Source organism: Camelus bactrianus, chromosome 6, assembly GCF_048773025.1.
Source record: "Camelus bactrianus isolate YW-2024 breed Bactrian camel chromosome 6, ASM4877302v1, whole genome shotgun sequence".
NCBI classification, from domain to species: Eukaryota; Metazoa; Chordata; class Mammalia; order Artiodactyla; family Camelidae; genus Camelus; species Camelus bactrianus.
In genome coordinates, this window is record NC_133544.1 from 58,336,687 (window position 1) to 58,362,340 (window position 25,654).

The 25,654-nt window shown below is 37.4% G+C and overlaps 1 long non-coding RNA gene across 1 annotated transcript in view; it reads left to right on the top strand.

Moving 5' to 3' along the window:
• LOC123619138 (uncharacterized) overlaps window positions 1-25,654 on the top strand; it is an 85,952-nt gene that overhangs the window by 4,452 nt on the left and 55,846 nt on the right. The window contains exons 2-8 of the long non-coding RNA XR_012507564.1: window positions 4,875-5,135; window positions 5,748-5,816; window positions 7,223-7,332; window positions 7,634-7,684; window positions 8,398-8,547; window positions 11,894-11,985; window positions 22,416-22,539. This is a non-coding gene — a long non-coding RNA (uncharacterized LOC123619138). The remainder of the gene's footprint in view (window positions 1-4,874; window positions 5,136-5,747; window positions 5,817-7,222; window positions 7,333-7,633; window positions 7,685-8,397; window positions 8,548-11,893; window positions 11,986-22,415; window positions 22,540-25,654) is intronic.

Sequence of the window (25,654 nt, forward strand, 5' to 3'; positions counted from 1 at the left end):
CAGACCAACTTTTTGATGATTTACTTTTGAAAAGTGGAATTGAGGGGAGAGGGTATTGCTCAGTGGTAGAGTGCATGCTTAGCATGCATGAGGCCCTAGTTTCAATCCCCAGTACCTCCATTAAAATAAGTAAGAAAATAAATAAACCTAGTTACTTCCCCAACAAAACAAAACAAAAAATTTTTTTAAATAATAAAAAAGTATAATTGACAAACACAAGAATATGAATTTTCTGAAGTACTTAATACATGATGCCAAAAGCTTCCAGAAAGCTTATATGGATTTATATAACCGTAAGAGTACTAGCTAGATAACCAACAAAAACAAGCAAAGACACAGAAGGGAAAGGAAACATGGTAAGTTTGGGAGAAGTGCGCGGAAGAGTGGCAGAGGCTGAAACCAAAGAAGTGGGCAGGACTCAGACCATGAAGGGTTCAGGGAAACCAGAGAACAGATACTAAGCAGTGCCAGGTTTCTGACTTGGATGTCACAGTCCATCGGATTCCCAGAAGAGAAATCAGATGAAAGGAGTAGGCATCTGGGGAGGAAGATAATGAGATCAGTTTTAAATATATTAAATATAAACTGTGTGTGGCTTATCTAGATGGCTGTTTGAGATTTGCTGGCTAAGGACTGTGGGGCTTCAGACAGAGTTTTGGAAACAACGATATTAAGAAGTCTTGTAATCTAGCTTCTCTAAACCAAAATTTTTTGAACTATAAATAACTAATTTTGTGATAACTAGCACTAATCATATAATCACATCATGGTTCTGAATTTGTGGAGCAATAACGCCCACTTTCCGACTGACTCGTGTATATATCAGATGGATTTAAAATGCTGTAAGAGAGTGACCCAGTAATTTTGCCTTTAAAATACACATTTAGGATTTAAGAAATGTAACTTTGCTCTAAAAAGGAAAAAAATTTATAATAAATTAGAATAGTAACATGATACAGACACTCAGCTCAAGAACCAGGAATTTGGAGTAATTATCAAATTTTAGAAATTAGTGTAATTTTGCTATTCTCTAGCCAGCAGACAATCATAAGAAAAGCCCTCCCCCCATCCCCTCCCCCATTCTAAAAGCCATGTTCTCTCCAGGAAGAGCCCATCTGAATGATGTAGATTTGTATACTTTGCCACCTTGTGGTCATTGTGGTTATTTGCATGACTCCATCTGTACTGTGGCTTGAAGATTTTCCTGTTAAAATGGATAGCTATACTTACATATTTAATAAATATCAGCAAAAATATACCAGAATAAATTTGAACTACCTTGACAAAAAGGTGACTATGTCCAAGATGAATACCTTATCAGATGAGTTTATTATGGGCTGATATGTCTGCTTGATAACCTTTCCTGGCTCTTTCTTAAATATTTTTCCACATGTTGCTGCATTAGTAATTTTGACACAGGATAAATGTTAATAAAAATAAGAAAGGGGTTGTTACTCTTGACAATATTGGCATAATCTCTCCTTTTCACATTCTAGTAAGGTGTTAAACAGAAAATAAAACTCATGACATCAAACTATAGAGCATATATATGAATAAAGAAGACCATCTTCTGTAAAAACTCAAACCAAAGCATCCATGAACACTTAGGCTGAGCTCTTGTTTCTATATTTCTTAGTTTAATCTCTAAGAAACAAATGTGCTAGAGAAATGAATTTTTTAAATGTTTTTGAGAGGTTCAGTAGCTATTGCCAGATAACTAGCATGGTACAGATGCATTTTTAAGAGGTTTGGGTTACTTACAAGATAATAATTACTGCATATTTCATTATAATTTTGTTTCATCTTCTGACTCCTTTTCACATGAGATTTGATTTTCCTATGTTTTTAAATCTCCAGAATATTCAAACATTTGTTTTGGAAGCTGCTCAGAGAACATTATCATGGTTTTCATGCTCTTTCTTAGACATAAACAGGTTTTGCCACTTCAAGTCACTTGTTCTCTGTATCTTGAGGCAATAAACTGGGTTTTAAACAACAGTTTCCTAAGCATAGTCATTCTTAAGCTGCATTTTATTTCAAAATACAGGAGATGTTATTTAAATGTAGTGAGCTGAACAGCTGGGCTAAATTTCCTTCATTTTTTTTTTTCCTTTAAAAAAATCTATCCGCTTTTGACTCATTTAAGCTTTGATGATAGTTAATAGGCTGCATATTTACTCACGTTATTCAGCTGAACGGACTTGCCCAAAGTTACAGCAGTAGCAGGGAGCCCTGTACAAAACTCTTGAGAACACATAGCCTTGACTGTAAGAGAAAAGATGGGGAGAAATGATTATTGTCATCTCACTTTTCCTAGAAAGCCAACCCAAATTATAGATGTTCTTGATGTTAGGTCCACAGTGCCCATTCTTCATGAGGAGATCACAAGAATTACTTTGTCCAATAAAGGACAAGTCCCTCCAGAACCATCAAGTAGCCTGGACACACAGGCTTCTGTCACATATTTGTTCTCAGTTACCCACTAGATTTAACTGGAATGAGGAAGGAGATTTCTTAGAGAAGGACTGCTCTCTGCTATGTATTGCAACAAATTGTAGTGCCTTGTTCAACTCTGAATTGGGGAGCTTGGGTTTTACCTCAAAGATTAAGAGACTTAACTTATGCAGTGAGGATGGTCATGGCAGGAAATCACTGAAAAACATAAAAATAAAAAGGGATAAAAGGAATCACTTTTGTTCAAATCCCAAGGAATTTTTTAGGGGAGAGGAGAGAGGTAGTTAGATTTTTTTATTTATTTTTAGAGGACGTGCTGGGGATTGAACTCAGGGCCTCGTGCAAGCTAAGCATGCACTCTACCACTTGAGCTATACCCTCCCCCTCCAAGGAGCTTTGATGCAAAATTAGTGGCTCCATTCACAAGCAAGTCACAATATATATGATATAATAAAGGAATAGTTTAAGTTTTTAAAAAAGTCAGTTCAAATGAAAGCTGGATTTAAATCTCAGCTCATCAATTCCCTGTTTAGGAAAGTTACTAATGTCTCCAAGTCTCAGCCTCCTCCATACATAATATAAAAATAATTACACTTGCCTCAGGTGAATTCATGAACATTAAATAGAAAAATACTAAAAGTTACACAAATGTGTGAGTCAGGATAGCATAGACTATGCTGTGGTAACAAATAAACCCCCAAATCTCAGGGGCTTATTTCAATAAGCTCGTATTACAGTCTGATGCAAATCTGGTGAGGCTCCTTTCCAAGCAGAACTCCAGAGATCCTGGGTTTCTAGCAGCAAGAGTGGGAGAGAACACACAATAGGAATCACACCCAATTTTTGCTGCCCAGGACAGGAAGTGACCCATCACTTCTCCTAAATTTGATTGCTGAGAGGTAGTTACATGATCTTACGTAGCCACATGGGAGCTGAGATTGTAGGTGAGCATATGGATATACTGCAAAAACTAATGGCCTCTACTACAAGCAATGCAGTTTTATTGGAAAACTAGAGAATACAGATGTACATAAAGAAAAAATTTATATTAAGCATTATCCCATTGTCTTTTCAAAATTTCATTGTCCTTTCAAACTTTTGTAAGCATATGCATTTTCATATAATTTTTAATGAGCTCACATTTTCATTAAATTCTGTTTGCTTCTTCTTTAGAGACTTTATCCATTTCCCTTCTGTGCAAGAAAAGCAGGCAAATTGGGAACAAGAATGACATTGTTGGGATAAACTTAAATCTGCTCTAATTTCCTTAAAATGCACATCAATTACACATTTCTATAATTATTGGCAACAGATTACTTGTGGTAGAATGTTTTCCCAAGACCATGAAACAATGTGTCCTGATGCAGAGGGTGAAAAACCTCTCTTGTAGAACTTGCCAGAAGAGTCAGGTGGTGATGGAAGAAGTCATTAAACCTGGAACATATTTCCCTGGCTTCCCATGTTCTACCTTAATTTTCCGTGACAAAGAAGTGTGTGTGATTTTTCATTGTTTCCTAATGATGTTTGTGTGTGCAGTAAGTCAAATTGCAGCATTCAATAAATCGTACAAATTCAAAACAAATTACACTGCACACAAGTTTATTTTTCTTTCTCTGGTCTCACTTCAAATCAGGTAGCTATTATAAATATTACAAAACAAACACTTTATTTTAGAAAATTACAGAAAATAGCATCACCTATTACACTGTTACAGAACTACGTGGCTATTTGGAAACCCTAAATCAAAACTCCTGAGAACAAATATCCAAATGGACGCAGGAGAAGTAAGACTTATTTTTAAAAGTTATCTTTTCTAATTTTTAATACTCAGGAAGCTATTTTGTTATAAATTAAGCATGGCAATAGACATGTACAGACAAACAAGGCAAGACAGTATAGTCCTGCCACCAGGACAGTGACGATGATTGTTAAATGGTCATAGCAGTTCATTTTTTTTTTTGTAAAAAATAATTAAGTCCTGAATGACATTCTTAGAGCTGATAAAATATATTATTGGTAGTCTGGTGAATACACTTATCAGAATTAACTTAAATATTCTTTCCTGAATTTAATTTAGGGTAGTAACAGCAATAGATGCCATTGGTTATCTGTCTGCTACACACCACATACTCTGCTGGGAGCTGGTTTGTGCTCTACCTTGTGTATTTACATATGAAACCAAAATATAGCTTTTAGCTTTATTTTACAAAGAAAACTGAAGATCAAAGAAGTTATATAAAGATAAAGTATGGTAGAACCAGGCTTGGAATTCAGGTCTTTTTCTTCCAAAATTCTTCCTCATCACATGGTTTCCCAATGAACATTTTCAGGTCCTATTCTAGGTGTGTGGTAATTCTTGACTTAGAGAGAGAGAGAGTGTATACTTCTAAATTATCTAACACATGCACCTTGTCTTGCAGATATGAAAACTGAGGTCACATGAGGTTTCCTCAGTATATCATAACTACATACCAGCAGAGCTAGACCTAAATTCTGAATTTACAGATGCTCCATACAGTGTTCCCTCGTGGTTATTCCAAACTAGAGACATCAAGCAACTGAAGACTAGAGCATTGGGAGTTGGAATTCAGGACCAAGCCACTTGTGGAATGGCCACAGAGAGAGGGGAGATCTAAAAGGCTCAGAGAAAAGCAGAAAAATCGAGACAGACTGAGAGTGAGGTATGGGCACAAACCTATCTGACTGCTGAGACTCTGAAATGAGGCAAAAAGGAGAGAAGCTCACAGTCTGGAAACAGGAAGACAAGGAAGAGGGCTCAACTTTGCCAGACACGAGGGACCATCATGTTTATCTGTTGATCTTGAAAACTTGCCGAAATATCCTCTCTCCCTTGAAATCTATGAAAATTTCATTCCCCCAGATGGAGATGAACATTCCTGCCTTCTGGTCTTCCCTCCACCCTGTCCTGTGCCTTCTACAACCACAGCACCGCTGGGATGCTTCGTCCTTACATATTTACCTCCCCTCCCCGCTCTGTTGGTTTCTAAGCTACATCCCCCGCACCTTTGCACTGTCACCCCTTATGTGAGGTTTGATGCTTAGGCTCAGAAGGAAGCAGAACAGCCAGGACAGAAAGGGAGACAGATATTATAGAGGAGAGAGAGTGTGCATTCAAAAGCAAGGAGAGAGGAGCTTCAGACCCATTTTATTCCCCCATGAGACTCATCTGTATAACAACCCCCATTCTGGATTCTTGACATTTCTTCTCTAATTTTATTATTTTTTTCTTTACTAACACCCCACTATGACCAACTTTTTGTTTTCCTTTTTAGCTACCTTGAATGGATCTCTCTGTTACTTGAGCCCAAAGAACCTTGACTAGAATAAGGAGCCTTTGAGAGGTAAACATCTGGTTTGAAAATGTTTGTGATTATTGGTCTCTGAACACTCCATGAGGCAAGACCCTTCACTTGGGAATCTGAGAGACAGTTGAACATTTTTGAAAGCTGATAACAATGTACAAATTTAAAGAGACATTCATTATGATTTATCTGGAATGAGTAATATGTTATCTCATTAACATTCTGCAATCCCTAGGTGGTAATTAACGATGTTAGAGGAGCTGGAAGAACAGTGCCTATTTGACCTGGCACAGTTTTGATTAACTTGTTAATGAAAATGCTTCAGTGTTCAGTGGTATACAAGAGCAGGATAAGATAATGTGCTTCAAAGTTAAGGATTGCCAGTTCCAGATACTAAGTCCTTGCTTTGCTAGAATGAGTGACTCAGTAAGGAATGTAGAAGCTTCCCTAGTTCTAGTTGTGTTGACAGGAGCCGCCCAAAGCCCAGGCTGGAGGCATTGCCGTTCACCACGAAGGGTTAATGTGAATCACGGTCTGGAATTAAAGGTAAAATTTTTTAGTGAAAGATAAAGGTTTCTGGGATCAGGCAAAAATTGTGTCCTGCTATCACAATTGGGGATATGTTTTAGGAGATTTGGAATAAACTAGTGATAAGAATTTCCAAAAGGAGGTGGGAAAGAATAAATTGGGAATTCAAAAATTGCACCTCTTGGGGAGTAATGGAAATGTTAGCTATCTTGATTGTGGTGGTGAGTTCATGGATGTACATATCCATCAAAATTCATCAAATTGTACATCTGGTATATGTGTAGTTTATTGCACAGAAACCATGCCACAATAAAGGGGTTAAAAGAAAAGAATTCCTAAACTCAGGGAAACAATAAACTCACAGTCTGTATCTGTCGGAAGCCTATCATGTAACTTAAACAGCTAGAATTAGCACAGAAAGATGGACAAGGGAGAGAACACTAGAGAAAGAAGACATTAAGAGAGGATAAGAGAATTGGAAAGAAACAGATACAAAAAGCCAAGATAAATGGGCAAGTAGCTACTCCAGTTCGTGAAGAGGTTCCTGCAGGGAAACAACCGTAGGTCACATATATCTTAGCTGTACTTCATTCTGATGAGCCCACTATAGCACTGAAATAAGAATATGCTTTTCTTGAGCTGATTTACCTGGAGCTGATTAACCTCCAGCTCGGGCTTTGGGCTCATCCTGTCATCTTTGCAACCAACACACACACACACACACGTGCGTGCACCTTGATATATGAATTAATTTTCTCAGTGTTTCAAGAAAACCTACTGTGTGCAACAAAGTAGTGTATTCTCTGTAAAGAGCATGAAGATAAACAAAACAGGAGTTGAATTCTGCCTGGTGTGATGTGATATAACCAAGATAATACTAAAGAGTGTATTTGTTCTTTTATGTATTTTTTTGAAAGGCAGCATTTACAGAGAGCCTGTGTTCTCTGAGGATTTATCGCAGAGCAGTGAAGAGACCTAATTCCCAACCTGGAGAAGTTTAAGTCCAGCAGTGGAGGTTTATGGTCAGGTAAACCCAGAGGCATAATGCTTTGGACTAGAAATCTCTCTGTCATTGAGTCACTCCATCAACGTTGCGGTCTGTTGGAGCTGGTAATTTCTGCTATTGGTGTCAGTATTCCATATGGTCCCTTCTTATCATGATATTGTCAGAATTCTTACTCCTTAGTTATGAAAGAATCTATTACCCACCTGAATTCTTTACCGTGAGATTCTGTTTTGTTTGTGAACAAAAATGATTTACTTGCTGTCTTAGCTAACAAAATACCATAGACTGGGTGATTTAATCAACAAAAATTTCTCTCTCACAGTCCTGAAGACTGGGAAGTCCAAGATCAAGGTGCCAGGAGGCTTGGTTCCCGGTGAGAATCCTATTCTTGTTTGTCGACTTCTTGCTGTATCCCCACATGGTGGAGAGAGAGAGCTGTGAGCTCTTCATCTCCTTATGAGGACACCAGTCCCATCCTGGGGGCTCCACTGCTGGGACTTCATTCAAACCTAACTACTTCCAAACACCATCACATTGGTGATTAAGGCTTCAACAGGTGATTTGGGAGGTTCTGGGGGACACCAGCATTGGATTCATAGCATGTACACAGCGTCACCTTTAAAAAGGGCATTAGTTAAGGATGAACTGAGTGTCAGGTTTCTAGGTAAAATTCTAGCTAAAATATGAAATGCAAACGTGTTCTTTTGCCCAATTGAGATAAATGTACTCGAATCCTCTTTCCAGAAATCTAATCAAATGGAGAGTTCTAACCCTGGCCAAGTTTTCTAAAACATTCAAAACACTCTGTTGACCTACATCGTTGTACATTGTTAGCAGCTGAAAACAGAACATCGCAACACGCTAAAGCTAGAGTTACAACATGTTTGGAAATAGTTCCAGGGACCGAGTTATGCTCAAACAACTCAGGGAAGTGTTATGTCCTGCACATATTTATTGCACATCTTGCAGGCACCGTGCTAGTTAGTGAGGACTCAGCCCTCAAATAGATTCTAATCCAGAAGTTTAAAAAAACCAGACAGCAGGTCAAAACTCTGAGAGATATGTCGTATTATACTTATTCCACAGAAGTCTGATTCTGGACGGGAACCAAGGCATCTGGCCCAGCCCTTCACTGTGTAGATGAAGCTGAAGTTCTGAGAAAGTCACTCACTGAGACTCAGCAAGACTAGAACCCCAGGCTTCTGACATTCCCGTGAGCATCGCTTGTTATAGTGGGTGCGTGGTGCACATCCTCAATTCCTATATTGATTTCTTTGGGGGACCCACTTAAATGCTTAGTTTGCTTGTTTGGTCGTTTGTTTTGTATAGGAGTCAAGGCCTAACTACAAAGACTATGATAACCATCCAAATTGACAAATGCACAAAACAATGCTGGGAAATTTTTACATTACCAATTTGGGAGTTATTCTTAATGTCCCCAATATTGTTTGATTTCTAACTCCTAGAAGAAGGAAGTCACAGAAGCAGATATGCTCATGACATAGGACACAAGGTTAGTGTGAAGTACCATGCCGTTAGATTAATTAATTAATATTTAAACTGGGGGCAGGGAGATGCGAAGCTGGGGTTTCAGAAAGAAGTAACAATAAGTCGTTCTGAAAAGGAGTTTACCTCAAAGTAAGTGTATCTACCTGAGTTATCAATGACTGAAAAAAGCCCTTCCTATGGAAGCACAAATCTTATGTATAGTAGCCTTGCCAAGCAAAATTCTAGTAAGATTTTCAAAGAAAATGACATGACAAATGACCAAAAAATGGAGGGTATGACACAAAGGTTAATACAGTGTTATTGCTTTTTGTGTCTTTGGATTTCGGACACACTCAGATTGAACCTCCACTATTGAAAAGAAACCTTGGTCTCTTCAAAGATGCCACGGGACCTCAGTCACCTTTGTTCCATCTGCATGTAACTTTGTCCTGGCCACAGGCTCCTGCACAAAGTCATGCCTGCTTCTGCAGCGGCTCCAGGAGAAACTCAGGGAGGCTGCTAATAACTGGCATCTAGCTCCTCCATGGTCACAGAATTTCAAACCCTCTTTTTTTTTCCTTTTAAAAGTTTCTTTTATTTTTCCCCTTTATTTTCTTTTAAAACTCTAATGAGTTTCAGAGACACAGTCTGGAACAAGATTATTCATTCATATGAGATCCCTTAAACCTCTCCTTTTGAAACAAACAAAAAAGAAGTCTCCAAATATACAGAACATTAATATTTGTTTAAAAGGCTTGGGTTTATTTAAAAAAAAAAAAAAAGGCCCAAATTTCCCACAGGTGCGGCCAACTGTGCAGCACAAAAACTGTCAATTATTTGAAAGAATACTCTGCATGTAGACAAGATTCAGAGACTAAATAATAATAATAATTAAAAAGTTCCCAACCAGGGTGAGTGCTGGTGCTGGACATTTTCCATCTGTCCTTCCAGGTCCACTCTGCTGCTCGTGGCCGCTGCTCTGTCTCCAGAGCGAAACTATGTGCGCTGCCTCCCCCTGGACTTCCCTCCCTCTGGCTTCACTAGGCTTCAGCCAGTGGAAGGAAAGAGCAGGAGGAAGAAGGAGGAAACTGGAATTTCGGTGAAACCACCCCTCCCCTTTCCCTCGGGAGGCAGGGGTGGTAAGAGCTCCCCCTGTTGTCAGCCCCAGGGTTCTGCACTGTCATTTGGGTTTCTGTTCTCTTGGCAGATACGAAAAAACTTAAGCAAACAAAACAAAACAAATCAAAACGGTCTAATTAAACTCAGTGATGTTTAGAATTTCTGTCTTCTCTGCCCAGTGCCTAGAAGAGTACCTGGTAAATAGTAGGCACTCAGCACATGTTTGTTGAATAAACAGTTCTACACATATACCCTTTATGAAAATTATCATTGTTAAGAGGATAAAAAATAATATTTATGATTTGTCAACAAAGAAATTAGAAACAAATTCCTCCATGCCTACCAGAAAACCCCCAGTCACCTCCATTTTTATTATACGGACTTGATTTTTGCTACAAATAGGTAAACAAAAAGATATCAGGGAATGCGAGTGACCCTGGCAGTGCCCTTATGAAAATTACTAGAGGAAGATGGTCGCTGCTGAAGACAGAGCTTGTAGGCAGGAGATAGCTTATGCTTTCTCTTTCAACTCCCCCAAAATAAACTTGCACACCTGAATAGTCCTTTATGTAATAAATGCTTATCTAGTCTCGACTGGGTAGTCCGCTCTTGAGGCTGGAAGTACAATGGTGAATAAACTGGACCCTACATCTCCCCACCCTGTCGAAATGTGATGGCGTAAGCGTGGGGTAGATGAGTAGTGAGTGTTATGGGAGCCCAAGGAAAGGTTGTCTGATCCTTGTCTTAAAGCTTAACAGGAGAGCTGAGAGATCAGGTGACGGGGGCAGGGCAATGCAGGAGGATAGCGTGTCCCAGGCGCAGGGGGCAAGAGCGGGCACAAAGGTGTGGGGAGTGAAAGGCTGGCTACTCAGGCAACCGGAAGAAGCTACCGTGGCCGGAGCAGAGTGAGAAACGAGGGTTGAGAAGTAGGTGTCAGGCTACGGGAGACTTTCTGTAAGATTTAAGGGAGTTGTGGCTATAAACCAGCTAAGTGCTCATAGAAGGAGGGGGGAGTAAGGAAAATGATTATTCTTTCCATATTCTCCAAAATATAAATACACATCCCATTTTATGTCTCCCAATTGGAAGGAGGTTAAGGATCCCCAGAGTTACTTAAAGCAGTGGTTTTCTAGTTGGTATTAACCCATATTCTTTGATTTGCTTAGATAACAACTGTAAAGCAGCTAACAGTTATTGTGTGTTACCTGTGTTACAGGCAGTGTTCTAAGAATGTTTAGGCATGATTTCCTTTAACACTCAAGATAACTGGATAGGGGACCTCATGAGGTAGTTATTGTTAGTATCTGAAATTTACAGGTTAGGAAGAAAAGGCAACGTGTTAAGTGAAGTTAAGTGACTTGCTCAAGGTCACACAGTAAAAATAAAGATTTAAAAAGGGGGTGGGGGGGGTAGTTCCTTTCTTTTTTTAACCTCTTATAGAAGGTGGGCTAGGTATTGATATTGAACATGAAGAATAAGGACTATCCTGCTAAGTTTGCTTTATGGTGAGGCGATAAATTGTATATACACTTATACTGTGGCAAAGAGAATGAGCTTAGTGAATGGGTAAATTAAGACTTTATCTGTTGAAACATATGTAATCACAAACACAGCAATTGAACTGCTTTTCTAAGGATAAAATTGAACACAATTTCATATAGTCAGGGCAACCATGGAAACTAAAAAATGAAACTTGAATCCAAACAGATCAGGAACCAGTATGTCAAGGCACTGTCTGGTGCCTCCATTTTCCTCACGTTAGAATAGAGTGACATTTCATATTACTATATTGGAGTGTTTAGGAATGATGTGCTGGAAAGCTATTTGAGAAGTCTGTATGATAATTCTATAATTTGAATCAAATAACGAAGTCTTTAGTTTTAATACTCGGGTACCATTTAATCTTTAAGAAAAATGTCTTTGGTTGTTTGACGCCAGCAGATGGCGCCCTAACAAAGTAATTTGTGTGCCACAGGTGAACTTTTGACTGTCCTCTGTACAGACAGGCACACGCAGGAGCAGCTCACTGTATCAGGACATGCAGGGTAGAAAAGAGAGAAGCTAAAGGTAAGACTTAATCTTTATGAACCTGATAACTTTTATTTGGGGAGGCGAAAGCAGAAAGAACACTTTTTATTATTCTTTATTGTGTGAATACCTAGCTAGTTGGAATCATTGCTGTAAGAAACCCCTCTATAAATCTGCATTAAAAATCCAGCTACAATAGGTAATGGAAAGGAGTAAAATGGACTGATACATATTTTCTAGCCAAAAAAAAAAAAAAAAAAACACCCAACAATGTCGACAGTCTAGTGTCGACTGTCAGAGGTGACACTAGAATTTTGTTTGGTTTCATTTTACAGTTTAGTTGAGAAGAACTTAAACAGAACTCTGCACAGAACCTACTTGCCACGTGTGATTCCCATTTCAGTTTCAGGCTTATTCATTTTGGATGGCTCCTTTGCTATTCATGTGTTACCTGTTATTTTTAAAGCAAGTACAGGATATCATGTCAAAATCAAGATAAAGGCATCTGTAAGGGATGAGTATCTTCCTGTTTTGGAAGGAGTCAGGGTTCCCACTTTTTCTTTCTTCTTTCTCTTGTCACCTTTTCACTTAATGCCGGGTATTTGATTCAAGGAATCCACCAAATTTACAGTTTGCCTCTCATTTTCTTGTCTCTGAAGAGTAACAACCCACGTTATTAGCCATTTTACTAAGCCTTCTCATCTGTGTCAGTTTCCTACCAAATAATTCTTTCTTCTGCAAAGACATCGGTTTATAATTCACTTTGCAAGAAGCTGTAATAAAAGAATCAAACTTTGGTATGAAAACCACACTGGCTCCAAGAGCATCCAAGATACTCTTTCCAAGGTGGAAACTCCAGCTCTGAGACAGCAGCAGCACTGTATGATCAGGACCCATCCACTTTCCTTGTACTGCTGAGGAGAAGGAGGAAAGACATGGAGGTTGTGTGGGGCTGACGTCAGAGCAGGCACAGGAAGACGTGGCCATTTGGTCAGCGAGGGTCTGGAAGAACTGCAGCTTCCTGATTGTTCCTCTGCCTCCTAGGTCTTGCTCAAGAAAACTTGCTGTTGAAACTAAATATGTAATTCCATCCTCTTTACGACCTTGAGTGAGAAGAGAGAAGGGCTGGTAGACTGCCCGATTAGTTATGTTGGGGATGTGTCGGGGGAGAAACTAGGGAGACTGGCTTCCTGAGAAGACAGAACGGTTGCTGGAGGCAAAGCCCTGCACCGTGAAAATACAAGCGCACGTCCACCCACGCCTTGGCCAATACACGAAGCCAGCGCTTGGAAGATGAAGTTCACGTGGAAGGGAATGAAGCTCTGTGAATTAACAGCCTGACTTGAGACCATTACTCAGCTGCAGATCATAATGGTTAACATTTATTGAACCCAAACTATGGCTTGAGGACTCTTCTAAGCATTTTACATTACTTAATTGATGAATTAATTAAATGGCTTATTACAATCCTATGATCTCGGTGCTATTGTAGATATGTTTAAAAGTTGAGGAATCTGCAGCCCAAACAGCTTTACCCAGCATCACTCGGGTGGTCTGGGTCTACTTTTAACTGCTAATCCACACCACCTCTCTATTATTATTTTCTATGAAACTTTTGTGAGTCCGAGTTAATTCTAGGAGAAAGTCTATACCTACTCCTATCGCCACTGCCTACATAAAGATGGAGAAAGACTGAGGTTTTATACAGCTTAAAGAGAAGGTGCTTTTTCTTTACTTAAAATTGGAGCAGTGGAACTTTCTGGATTGATAACAAAGGCAACTCTGCCAGGGTTTTTTCACCATTGGGAAATGTGGTTCAGCTGTCTTTACCGCGGAGATCCTGGTCAGCATAGCAGATCGTCAATGACCGCAGAAGGGGAAAGTTTCTGCTCCTCAAGAGTGATGTCAAGGTAAGTGTGCTTGGAGAGACGGACAGTGGGAGGCACAGAGAGAAACGCAACGGCAGGTAGGGACTGAGGAAAGGAAGCTGGTGCTTTAAACAAATGCGGGAGCGCCGTTTTGGAATCACTGGGAAGGAATGGTCAGTAAAGAAATGTACAAGGGTGGTTTCAAGTTAGCAAAGTGAAGGCTTCACTGACTTCAAACCACCCTCTTGACCACAACATTCTAAAGTGAGGATCATGTCTGGAGACTCCTTGGCCAAGTGTCAAGTTACCGGTGTCACCTGTGAGTCTGTTCTTCCACCAAATAACACTTAGCGCTGCCAGTCCTGCCAGGTAACTCCTTGATCAATAAAGAGCTATCTTGGGCCTATTTTCTTCACTCTTCTTTCTTTCCTGGGAAGCCGAGATGCCGGTGGTTCCTGGGTCTTCTCCTTCGTAGCTGTCTTTCACAACTCACCTCCCACCAGCCCAATTTGTTTTCCCACTTTATCCTAAAGGACTCCAATGAGGGGAAGCTAACAAAAGCCACTGAAGGCAGAAGTTGGGTAACTACAGTCATTAGCGTCTCTGAAGTTTTTTTCCCCCTTCTGTGTATTATCACCATCAAGGCTAGGCTGATGTTTAGCAAAGAGCACCTGTCAAAACAAAAGAAGAGTTTCACACCTCACAATTTTAAGCCCCAGGTAAAAAACTCAGCCTGGTGGATCCGGCAAAGAGGAAGACGAGAAACCTGAAACTCTCCGACTTGGAGGAGAGTTAAATGAGTTTCCTCTGGGTACCAACAGGCTTTTGTTTAACACGATTAAATCCTCTTTGTTTCATTACAGACATCAATGCGAAAACAAACAGTGTGATCAAGATAAAGGCCTCAAGCTGCATTCTGTTTCTCTTTCTCTTTCTTCTTTTTCTCAGAGAGCTATCGCCACCTCTCAGTGGATGGGTTTCAAGGAACTTAACTGGCTTGGGGAAAATTGATGAGCTGAGCAGAGCAGAGCAGGTGGACAGGAAAGCTCTGGACTGCAGGGTTAGGGAAGGGGAAAAGTGTGAAGCACTTATGTCCCTGAGCAGATCAAGTGATAAGAGGATGGGCTTCCTTGGCTATCTAATGAATTGTCTGTCTTTTCAAAACATAGTCTTTGATTTCAAGAAGCACCTGAAAAAGATAAGACCTAGTCCAAGTGAAATACAACAACAACCCAGAAACTCACATTGCGGGGTGGGGTTGGGGGGAGCGTTGGAGATGTGTAGCTTGTTGACAGGGAGGATAGAGAGGGGAGGAGAGAGACGGTACAGAGTAAGTAACCAAAACAACAAACTATTGACCAGTCAGGAGACTGCAGTCAGCTGAAATCTGTCAGGGATGCAATGAAATTGAAACTGGTGTGCATTTCCAAGGCAGTCCTTTCTGTATTATTAAATTGCTGCTTTTATTGTTGGACAACACTAACTCCTTTTCCTAAACAAAACATGGATGTTGTCAGCGTAACAGCCACACGGATCTGACAGAAGCTGGGGTCATCCATATACACATTTTAATTACCTCTTTTCAGGCAGGAGCATCATTAGAAGTTGATTATTACCAGCTACTATCTTGCGATCTTAATTGGCTTCCTTCACAGACGACACCACGAAGCCAGTGCAGAAGCTCTGGCAGCCTCCCAGAGATAGTGACCAGATCGGTGACACTGTGCACTGATACTGTCTTCAGCTGAATAACAACCATCAGTTTAAGTTTTAATGCTAGACATGAGGTGGAAGCTTCTTTTAACACCTGTATGCCGAGATGCTCCTGATTGCACGGTGTTGAGAAACATCCTGAGAGGGAGGGACTTTTCACATACTTTTTCTAGTTATACAGACATTATCTATAGGACAGGAGAGGGTTGTGTCACGCACCAGTGATTCCCCATGGCTCTCCTGGATACTGGTAAAATGAAAAAAAAAAAAAAAGTTTGCTTACCACATGGAAACATCTGGGTCTACTGACTGGCAAATTAAATCTGCAGCATGGGCCGTGGTTATCTGGCTGCTTGCTATTCAGAAAGTATGGAAACACTCTTAAATTAATAGGTTGCATTGATAACACTGGGCTTGAATCAATAATAATGATTAACTTAGTTTTCAAAGCACTTGCAATCACATTGGGGATAATGGCAAATTTTGAGGCAGGCGGGAAAAGAGAATTATTATCAAATAAACATACTGTCAGGTCCTGTGATACACGGAAAAGAGAAAAGTCTTTCTGTGAATAGAATTAGTCTTATCTCTTTGCAAAAGGAAAAGAAATAAGTTCTGAAAACTTAAGCGTTGGGGTTCACTCTCTGTAAGATCAGGCTGATGGTATCTCTGGGAACAAGGTTCCTTGGATACCTTCGTGTGATGGGTAGTTATATTGTTGATTCCTGGCCATTTGGGTCATTCTTCAGACACTTGTAGAAAATGAGCCAAGACACAAATATTCTAACTTTGGGGAGTTATCAAAATTCAATAAAATTTGGAACTCCACCCAAGAGAAAAAAAAAATCAGTTGAAAAGGCTACAAATATCAATGGCTTGCTTATTATGAATAATCATGGTTAGAAAGTTTGTTTTTATTTTTATGGTTAAGATTCAAATAATCTTGGTATTCTCAATATATTCCTGACATTCTTTTAGAAGAGATTCTTGTCATTCATTATGATCTGCAGATTTAACGGCTACATCTCCAAACATAATTGTGGAAAGAGCCTAGCAAATGGGTAGACTCTTAAGAGTAAACTTTTCCATTCAGTGAATTGAACTAGTATAGACATCAAAGTCTTTGGAAAGAACCACCAATCCACTTTGTTCCCTCTGCAGAGTTTTGGTGATCAGACCTTGCTGGAGTTGACGCTATAGCAACCCAAGGTGTACAGGCTATTTTCCCAGCACTTTGTGTTTCACTTTTTAATACCACTCAACCTTTTAATTATAGGTAAATGTTATGAAATTTTTTTAAAGTGTAAATGACAAAAATAACATCAATTGATGGAATTCCTGGAATATGAGGTCATGTCATGATTATCCATATATAAGTATAATTTCTATGCCAATATGTATAGGTTTTAATTTTAAAATACGTCTCGTAAGACATGACATTGATATATTTCTTCTACAAATATAGCTGAATTCTCAGTGGAAGAATCATAAAGAAAAAAATTGGATGAAAAATTCAAATCACCCTAATTATTATGAGACTGCTACATATGGCTCATACTACACACAGTGAGATAGGGACTTGTAATTCCTTTCTTTCACTACCGAGCATAACCTCTTGGTGGCTCCACTTCTATTGCTCAGATGGTCATCTTTTGCCTCCAGAAAATACTTTCCTTCTGATCCTCGTTTTTTATTTACCTGATGGAGTTCCTCTTTTAGGAAAGACATGAAAATTAGCTCAACCTTTCAACTGCTTTACGCTATTGAAACAGGATGGGGAAAACACTGTTTAAAACATACAGTGTGCAGGAAAGAAACGAAAAAGATTATTTTTAAGATGAGTTATCAGAATCAGAGTGCCAGTCACTCTTAGAAGCAGGGTAAAAATTACTTACACTTCAATATTTATATTTATACTTATGATAAGAAAAAAGTTTTGTTGTTTTTTTTTTAAGTGGAAAGACGGTGCAGGAAAGGGCACCGTATTAGCTAAATATTGTACCTTCAAACATCAGTCATTTCCTTCTCAATAGTCCTGAAAGGGTCTAATTTATAAGTTTTTCCATCTCCCTGTTATGCTGGTTTGTAAGTTCTGACACTGCTACTGGTATGTTAATGAGAAGCTAGCGTTCCATTAAGAGAAAACCATATGCTCTGCTGCCTACTGTGAAAGAGAAAGCATGTAATGTGGCTGTTGCCTTAGCAACACATTAATTCATTTTGTCAGTGTTGGCACAGATCATTTCATTTATAAGAAAACAAGTATAATAGTTTACCACATCTATAATATTTACAGTGTTTCTGTTACAAAACAGTGACAAAATGAGTTTAAAAAATAGAGTTGGTATAAGATCATTAAAATATGGAATTTGTGGTAAAATTTTTCCCTGTAAAAATGAAAAAAAAAAAATAAAGATCAGTGTAAAATTTCCCTTCACAATTCTCCTTAAAACATTTTAACACCACACTGTTTTCTTTTTAGCATATTTGTATTATACTAATAACGTGCGTCTGCTGCAAAAAATTTAGCCCATGAAAAACACAAGTGCATTAACAGTTTTTAATGAATGCTAAACAAAATATTTCATACAACAGTTTTGTTAAATTACAACCATTATAAACCTAATCGTATGCTAGTGTGTTACTCATAACAAGGCTAAACATTTATCTAGTTTTATCTGTTTTTCCAGATGTTTATTAGTATTCTAGCACTCCTAAAATATTTAAATGAAGCCACTCCATTTTCTCATGTGAATGCATTTTGGGTTTTATTCACAGAAAATCTAGTCACATGTATATCTAAATAAATATAGTACACTGTATATGCTTTATGCACAAGTGATACTTAATGTGAATTGAGATAATCCAGAAGCATGAGAAAGGAGAGAAGTGATTAGAGGAAAGACAAGTTCCCATTTATTGAAGTCTGCACCTGCAGCGGGGTCTCAGTTCTTCTCATCCTTAGGGTATTCCACACCTGTAAACACACATTCTTAACAACAAACGGTTTGCATCTGTGATGTTCACCTACCTTCTTTAACTGATAAAAAGGGACCTGTGTACAAGATAGAGAGCAACTATCATTTATCAGTTTATGGAGGGAGCCAAGTTTTCTCTCATTTCAAAGGAAGCATTTATACATCGACATAACTTAGACAAATGGGGGCAAAGCATGACAGAGCTGGCGATGTAAGTAATGAATAGCCAATTATACTTTCAACATTAAGAAATATCTTCCTGAAATATCTTCCTCCAGGGCTTCACAAACCAAATGTGGGTGTTTTTGTTTTAGTTCCCCGACTGTATTCACAGCAGTGCTCCCAGGTCGATGGGATTCTTTCTAATTGGAACCCAAGACCCGAGAGTACTTTTGAGAGTCCCCCTTACAGACCCGCCGTGCGATTACTCTGGGAAACACTTTAGAAAATAAAATTTATGATTAGCTGTGATGAAAACGACTTTAGTTTTAACTTCATAATATCTCTGCTTTGATATGAGTAAAATGCTTTGAATGGCTACATCACCACAAGAGAAAATATAACCAAACATCAATGTGATTTTATATGCTGGGGAATTAAAAGTCTCTGAAATGTAATCATTTCACATTGACTCACCCAATAAAAGTGACTTAATGAAGTATTTTATCTAATTCATATGTTTTTACTTATTAGTTTGTGGTGTTTGAAAAAATAAAGCTGTAAACTTTTCAAGATCCTTCTTTCAACTCAAGCTATTTCTATCAATAAAACTGGTTTGTCAGCAGTTAAATGGCACTGCATTTATCCTTTAAGTACACTAAATTATGGGTAGCTTTATAATAGGATTCACTGATTAGACTTACTATAAATAATAGGATACATAGTACTATTTGGTTAAATAAAAAAATTAGCTTGTGGTTGATAACACCTCAAATTTTCCATTCTTTTGATTTCAATAATTTATTGTTACTCATTCCCCCTCCACTAATTAATATGTTACTTAATATAAGGATAGAAAATAAGAGTATAAACTGGAAAATATTCATATATAACTGTATATACAGATATATACCCAGATACACACATATGTTATTAGACAAATATGTTATTATTTTCTCTTGATAAATAAAATCACATATTTTATAACTGTATGATCTTAATACATTCTCTTATTTTCTCATGATGATTTCCAGAAATCCACATACAATACTGAAAGCAAAGAAAGCTATTGTTGTATCTACATGACCATGAAAAAAAGATAAAATTAAAATTCACCAAAAATTATTGTTTAGATATATCGTACCCTGTAATCAGGTCACCTACCCTTTCCTCACTGGTCGCATCAATTGTGCTTACTTTATTCCCCAACAGAAATATGAGTAATGCAGAATGGCCGTCATGAAGGCCACCTTCGCCCAAGGTCAGCTTCATGCACACATTTGTTAACATATTTGAGTCTAAGGGGTTCAACTCTGGTAATAGTAAATTATGTGGCTTTATAACTGCTTACCCACAATATTAGAAAATAATTTAATCTTTGATCTGTAAATAATATTATAATCACTATTTTGAAATATATATGAAATAATAGACATCAAGTAAAAGTAGATATTTTTTAGCTTTTAAAAACTATAAAGAAGAATATAGTAAATATATATTAAAAGCCAGTGTTAAAATATTTTAAAAATAATATGTCAAATGGTTCATTAACACTTGTTGAATAAATGAATGAACATAAAATATGTTAAGTAGACCTGCATTTATACCAACTGTCTTAGTCACATATGGAATAAATTTATCACATAAATAAATTTATTAGTGGAGCATTTTGATTATAAGAGTGTTGAAAGTGAGTATTTAAAATTTAACATTAGTTAATCAGGCTTAGCTTTTGGAGTTAATCTCTTACGGAATAATGTTTCAGTCCAGTTTAATTCAGTGTGAATTTGCTAAGTGGTGAAGAAGGGGGACAGAATTAATGACCTCTCACATTCTTAAGAATTTTAAGATTTGAACAAATATAAATGCCAGTATTTGGAGAACGATTGAGTAATGTCAGTTTCATATAGGCCTTTTCAATAATTATTATCACTTTTTTTTAATGGCATATAATTCAACAAAAATGTTGGTCAGTAGTTTCAGATGAACTCAAATTAGCAATGGGTAAGAACTCAATTTCTCCAAGAGATGAATCATTTAAAATAAATGTCTGAATATCCATTGTTCCTGAATTAAGTAGAGTAGCACATTTATATGATATTTCACTTAGAGGGTGAAGAACTTATACTTTCTATATTTTATCATAAAATTAAAAGTTATACAATACGAATGCAAATTTTAATAGATATCAAAAGATTTTAATCTGATATGTAGTCTGTTATTGTCACAATTAACACAAAATATGTAACATGATACAAATAATAAACTTTAAATAGTTGTCACAGAATAAATTAGACTGATGCATTATGGGAATAGAGACAGAAATATGTTAGTATAAGGATAATGCCCTGATTTGGGCTGTGTTGTTTTCTGGAAAAACTGAGATATCTTGTTTTATGCTTGTATTATTATCTACTCTATGAATAACATTTCCTAATTAAGTGGGAAAGATATATGCTATAATATTTTAGAAGTAACATGTAGTATTTTATATTCCATTAATTAATACACCAATAATTGCTGGCTAACAACTTATCTGTAACTATTCCAGTGATTAGGGTATTCTAAAGAATCTAGTCCTGAGATACTGTTTTCTAAACTTAACTCATATGGTATAGGAGAACATACTACAGCACATGACCTGCAGATTTATGATACAATTAGTGTATAAAAAGGCTTTATTTAGAAATATTGGAGCACTAGAATACTACCTCATATATTTTTTTAAGTTGACTTTAAAAGAACATGTTGGAGATAGAAATTTTTCCAGGGTGATGCAAAGATGGTTCAGACGTACACCGTGCAGTTTTTTTGAGTATTGTCTCCTTTTTACCTTTTGGTCAAATTGATAAAGCAACCCAGCTTTATAGCAGTGTATGGTGGGGTTGTAATCCTGTCTGAAGACTGGACTTCTAACTCATGGCATCTTCTGTGCAAGCCAGTCCAGCAGTGCTTTTCTTTTTTTTTTTTTTTTGCTTGTTTGTTTTGGTTTTTCCTCTGATATACAGAGAAAAAAATCCTATGCCTAAAAAAGAAAGATTCTTGTGGGGAAAAAAATGTAGTAGAAAAGTCACAATATCAAATTTGAATTAGACTCTAAGAAATAAAATCTAGATATATACACATGTAAAATACTTTTATCAAGGACTATATCCCCATAAACTATACTTATTTTGATAAAATCAAAGAATATTTTTATAAACAAAGAGTATATACTGAGACACTCATGCCATAACTGGACCTTTCCATCTTTAATGTACAAGTGCTACTTGCAGAGCTTTTACCATGATAAAAAAAAATTTCTCATTTGTTAATCAATAAAGGGTAATATAAATTTTCTATAAATTCTACTTTATATAAGTCCTCTCAAGGCTACTTTATTGGTCATTTTTTAAAATGTTTTTATTATTATTATTTTTTCACTTAACAGAGGCCCTAGGAATTGAACCCAGAACCTTGTGCATGGCAAGCACATGCTCTACCACTCAGCTAAACCTCCTACACCCCTTACTAGTCATTTTAACAAACTTTTGGTTCTAAGACTCATGCTGAAAAGTTTTTTAGGAATATGATGATACCACCCAAAGTAATAAATGATTATTTTAGATTTGGTGTACAAAGATTGCTAGACCTGTGGCCTCACTAAACAGTTAATCATGAAGTCTTGAAAGGTGGGTTCTCTGATTTGTGCAAGGTTAATATTAATAAAACAACCAACTTTTTTCTTCATTTCCATTTTGTTTGAAAACAGATCTCCAATTCTCCTGCTTGGTTCACTCTTGCTTCAAGAGGGTGGGAATTTCGTCGTCATCTGTGTGTTCTTCACGGTACCTAGTCATTGCTCACTAAACGTTTGACGACTTAAGCTGTGATAGGTGAGTCTGTACTTCTAAGGGATGATGTTGCACCTTGTGTTCAATTATTTATTAAGTTTATAGAAGTAATTAACTTCATAAGGTAAACCTAGACAAAGTGTAATTCCCCTTCGGTTGTCATGGACTAAATGTGTAAGTAATTTTGGCCACAGTTGCTTTAGTGAATTATTAGCCTATGTAAAATTTTAAATAATATCCAGTTGATTGTATATGAAAAGTTCCAAGAAATACAGAATGACATAATATCTCATGCTAGAGTAGGCAAGTAATCAATGCTCCTACCAAATAATTTTCATAAAATTAATTTTGATATTCAAGAATTCTTTTATATGTATTCTATTCTCAATGTTCCTCAGTGAACCTATTTTTTTGTTGAAGTATAGTCAGTTAACAATGCGTCAACTATTTCCGGTGTACAGAGTAATGTTTTAGTCACGCATATGCATACATATATTCATTTTCATATTCTTTTTCATTATACATTACTACAAGATTTTGAACATAGTTCCCAGTGCTGTACAGAAGAAACTTGTTTATCTATTTTATATATACTAGTTAGTATTCACAAATCTCAAACTTATCCCTTCCCACCCCCATTCCCCCGGTAACCGTAAGATTACTATGTCTGTGAGTCTGTTTCTGTTCTGTAGATAAGTTCATTTATCCCTTCCCACCCCCATTCCCCCGGTAACCGTAAGATTACTATGTCTGTGAGTCTGTTTCTGTTCTGTAGATAAGTTCATTAGTGTCTGCTTTTTTCTTTTTTTTTTTAATTTCATGTATAAGTGATATCATATGGCATTCTTCTTTCTCTTTCTGGCTTACTTACTTAGAATGACAGTCTCCTAGTCTCAATGTACTTACAAAATATCCAATTACATAGGGAACTTTCCGCTCAATTGAACATCTAGTTGTTGAGTTTCATATGCACTTCTAGAAAGATTAAATTATTTATTCAAGATTAGAATTTAAATACTGCTTGAAATTCAAAAAATTTTGTCAGTTTAGATTATTTCTAGATATAGCTAATTTTAAAAATTTATAATCATAAGTCTGCAACATTAAACCCAATATGGTTGGGGTGAGGAAGTAGGTAAATCTACATTGAAAATTATAAAACAAACTTATTTTCCTTTCCCCTGTTTAATGTTTACCTTTCTGTTATTAAGCCAGCAATAAATTATTTCACTGAATATAATACCATGTATGTACAAAATCAGTCATTACTTACTAACGCAGTAATTCATTGAGATTACATAAATTTGCTAAAGTTATTTATCTAAACTTATCCCTCAAAATACAGTATTACCATAAAAAATTTTAGAATTTTAGGCTTTATCAGGATGCTGATGGGGCAAATACATACCACTTTGGTTTTGGAGCCAGAGGTCTTTTAGAAAGTCCTATCTTACAAATAATTACAAGCTAAAACTTGGAAAGTAGATTTCTGGACCTTTGAATACGTTTTTCTTCATGTAAAATATTACAACGAAGAAGAAGGAAGAGGAAGAAGCTGAGGGAAAGGATGAGAAGGAGGAAGCAGGAGGAAGGAGGAGGAAAGAGGAAGGAAAAGGGTGAATGAGGAAAAAGAAGAGGAAGTGGGGAAGGAGAGAGTCTTGGGGGAAATTTGTCTAAATTACTGAACAAAATTTGAAATAGAGAAAAAGAAAATGTAGAAGGATGTGTGTATGTGTGAGAAAGAGATTAACTGCAGGAACGTGTGGTTAAGTGTTTAAAATCAGAGAGAAGGGTGAGGGGGCCAGAAGAATGGATGCATCCAGGGCCCAGTTCCCCTCAGAGGAGGAAAGAGCTGGAGGGAAACACATGAGGTGGAGAGGGGCCAACAGGTGGCACCAGTGGACTGAGACAGTTGAGTTGTTTGGCAAGTGTAGCTGGTCAGTTTGGAATTGGGAAGAAAAGGAAAAGGTTGAAACTACTGCATAGGACACATATTTGCCCCAAAGATTTAACACAGAAAGATTTCTCTTGTTGAGAGAAAAATAGGCAATTAAATTTGTTCAACGAATAATTATTGAGCACCAACTAGATGCCAACTACTGTTCCAGGTCCTGGAATTCAGTGGTCAGTAAATAGACAGAGCCTCATGGGCTTTACAGTCTAATGAGGCCAACAGCCGGTGCTTATCAACCCATCATCAGATCAACATGTAAGAATAATCAGTGGTGAGTTATTTGGAGGAAATGACCCACGGGTGTGTTTATAACACAGATGCTATACTTGTCCTGGGGATAGCGTTACCTCCCTGTGGAAGTCATGTTTGAGCTGAGCTGAGATCAGAACAGGAGTGAACAAAATTAGGCAAAAGGTGGTAGGAAAAAAATATACAGGAGAACTCTAAAACAGGAAAGAATTTAATGTATTTGGGGGGCTAGACAAAGGCTAATGTGGCCCCGAATTTACTGAGGAGAGTAGTTAGACACAAGACTGAAGAAGTGGACAAGGATAGTCAGGCAGAGGTTTTATGCAGTGTTGGGGGGGCATTTTATCCATGTGTCATAGAAGATGGTTGAAGGTTCTAAACTAATGCATTATTATTTCATCATATTTGTGGTTTCAAAAAATCACCCTGACTATGATTTGGAGACAGCATCAGAGCCTATGTTTCAGGTTGAGGGGATAAGGGATGGTCATGTGGGAACAGAGTGGAATCAGGAAGACCATTTTGGATGCTATTGTAGTAACCCAGAAGAAAATGGTGGGATCTTCAACTAGGGTCGTAATGGTAAAGGTGGAGAGGAGTGGGGAGACTCAAGATATACATAGGAAGTACAACTTACAAGCATGGCAAGATAATGAGTATGAGAAGTGAGGAAAAAAAGCATGTCAGAGGCTACTTTCCAGATGAGGGACCTTTTCAAATATTATACCTGACAAGCATTTTCTCACATTATCTTGCATTGTGGTTTGAAATTCATGCATGATTGTAAAATTTTTTAAAAGAAAAACATTATTTGCAAGGGATCCACAAACAGAAAATCACATTGCATGGGTAGCTCTGCAAAATATATTGTGTCCATGTCCAAAATGTGGGCAATTTAGTGTCCTATTGCTCCCAAGGTTTCCCTCCTGAGGGTGAGAACGACAAGAATCCCTA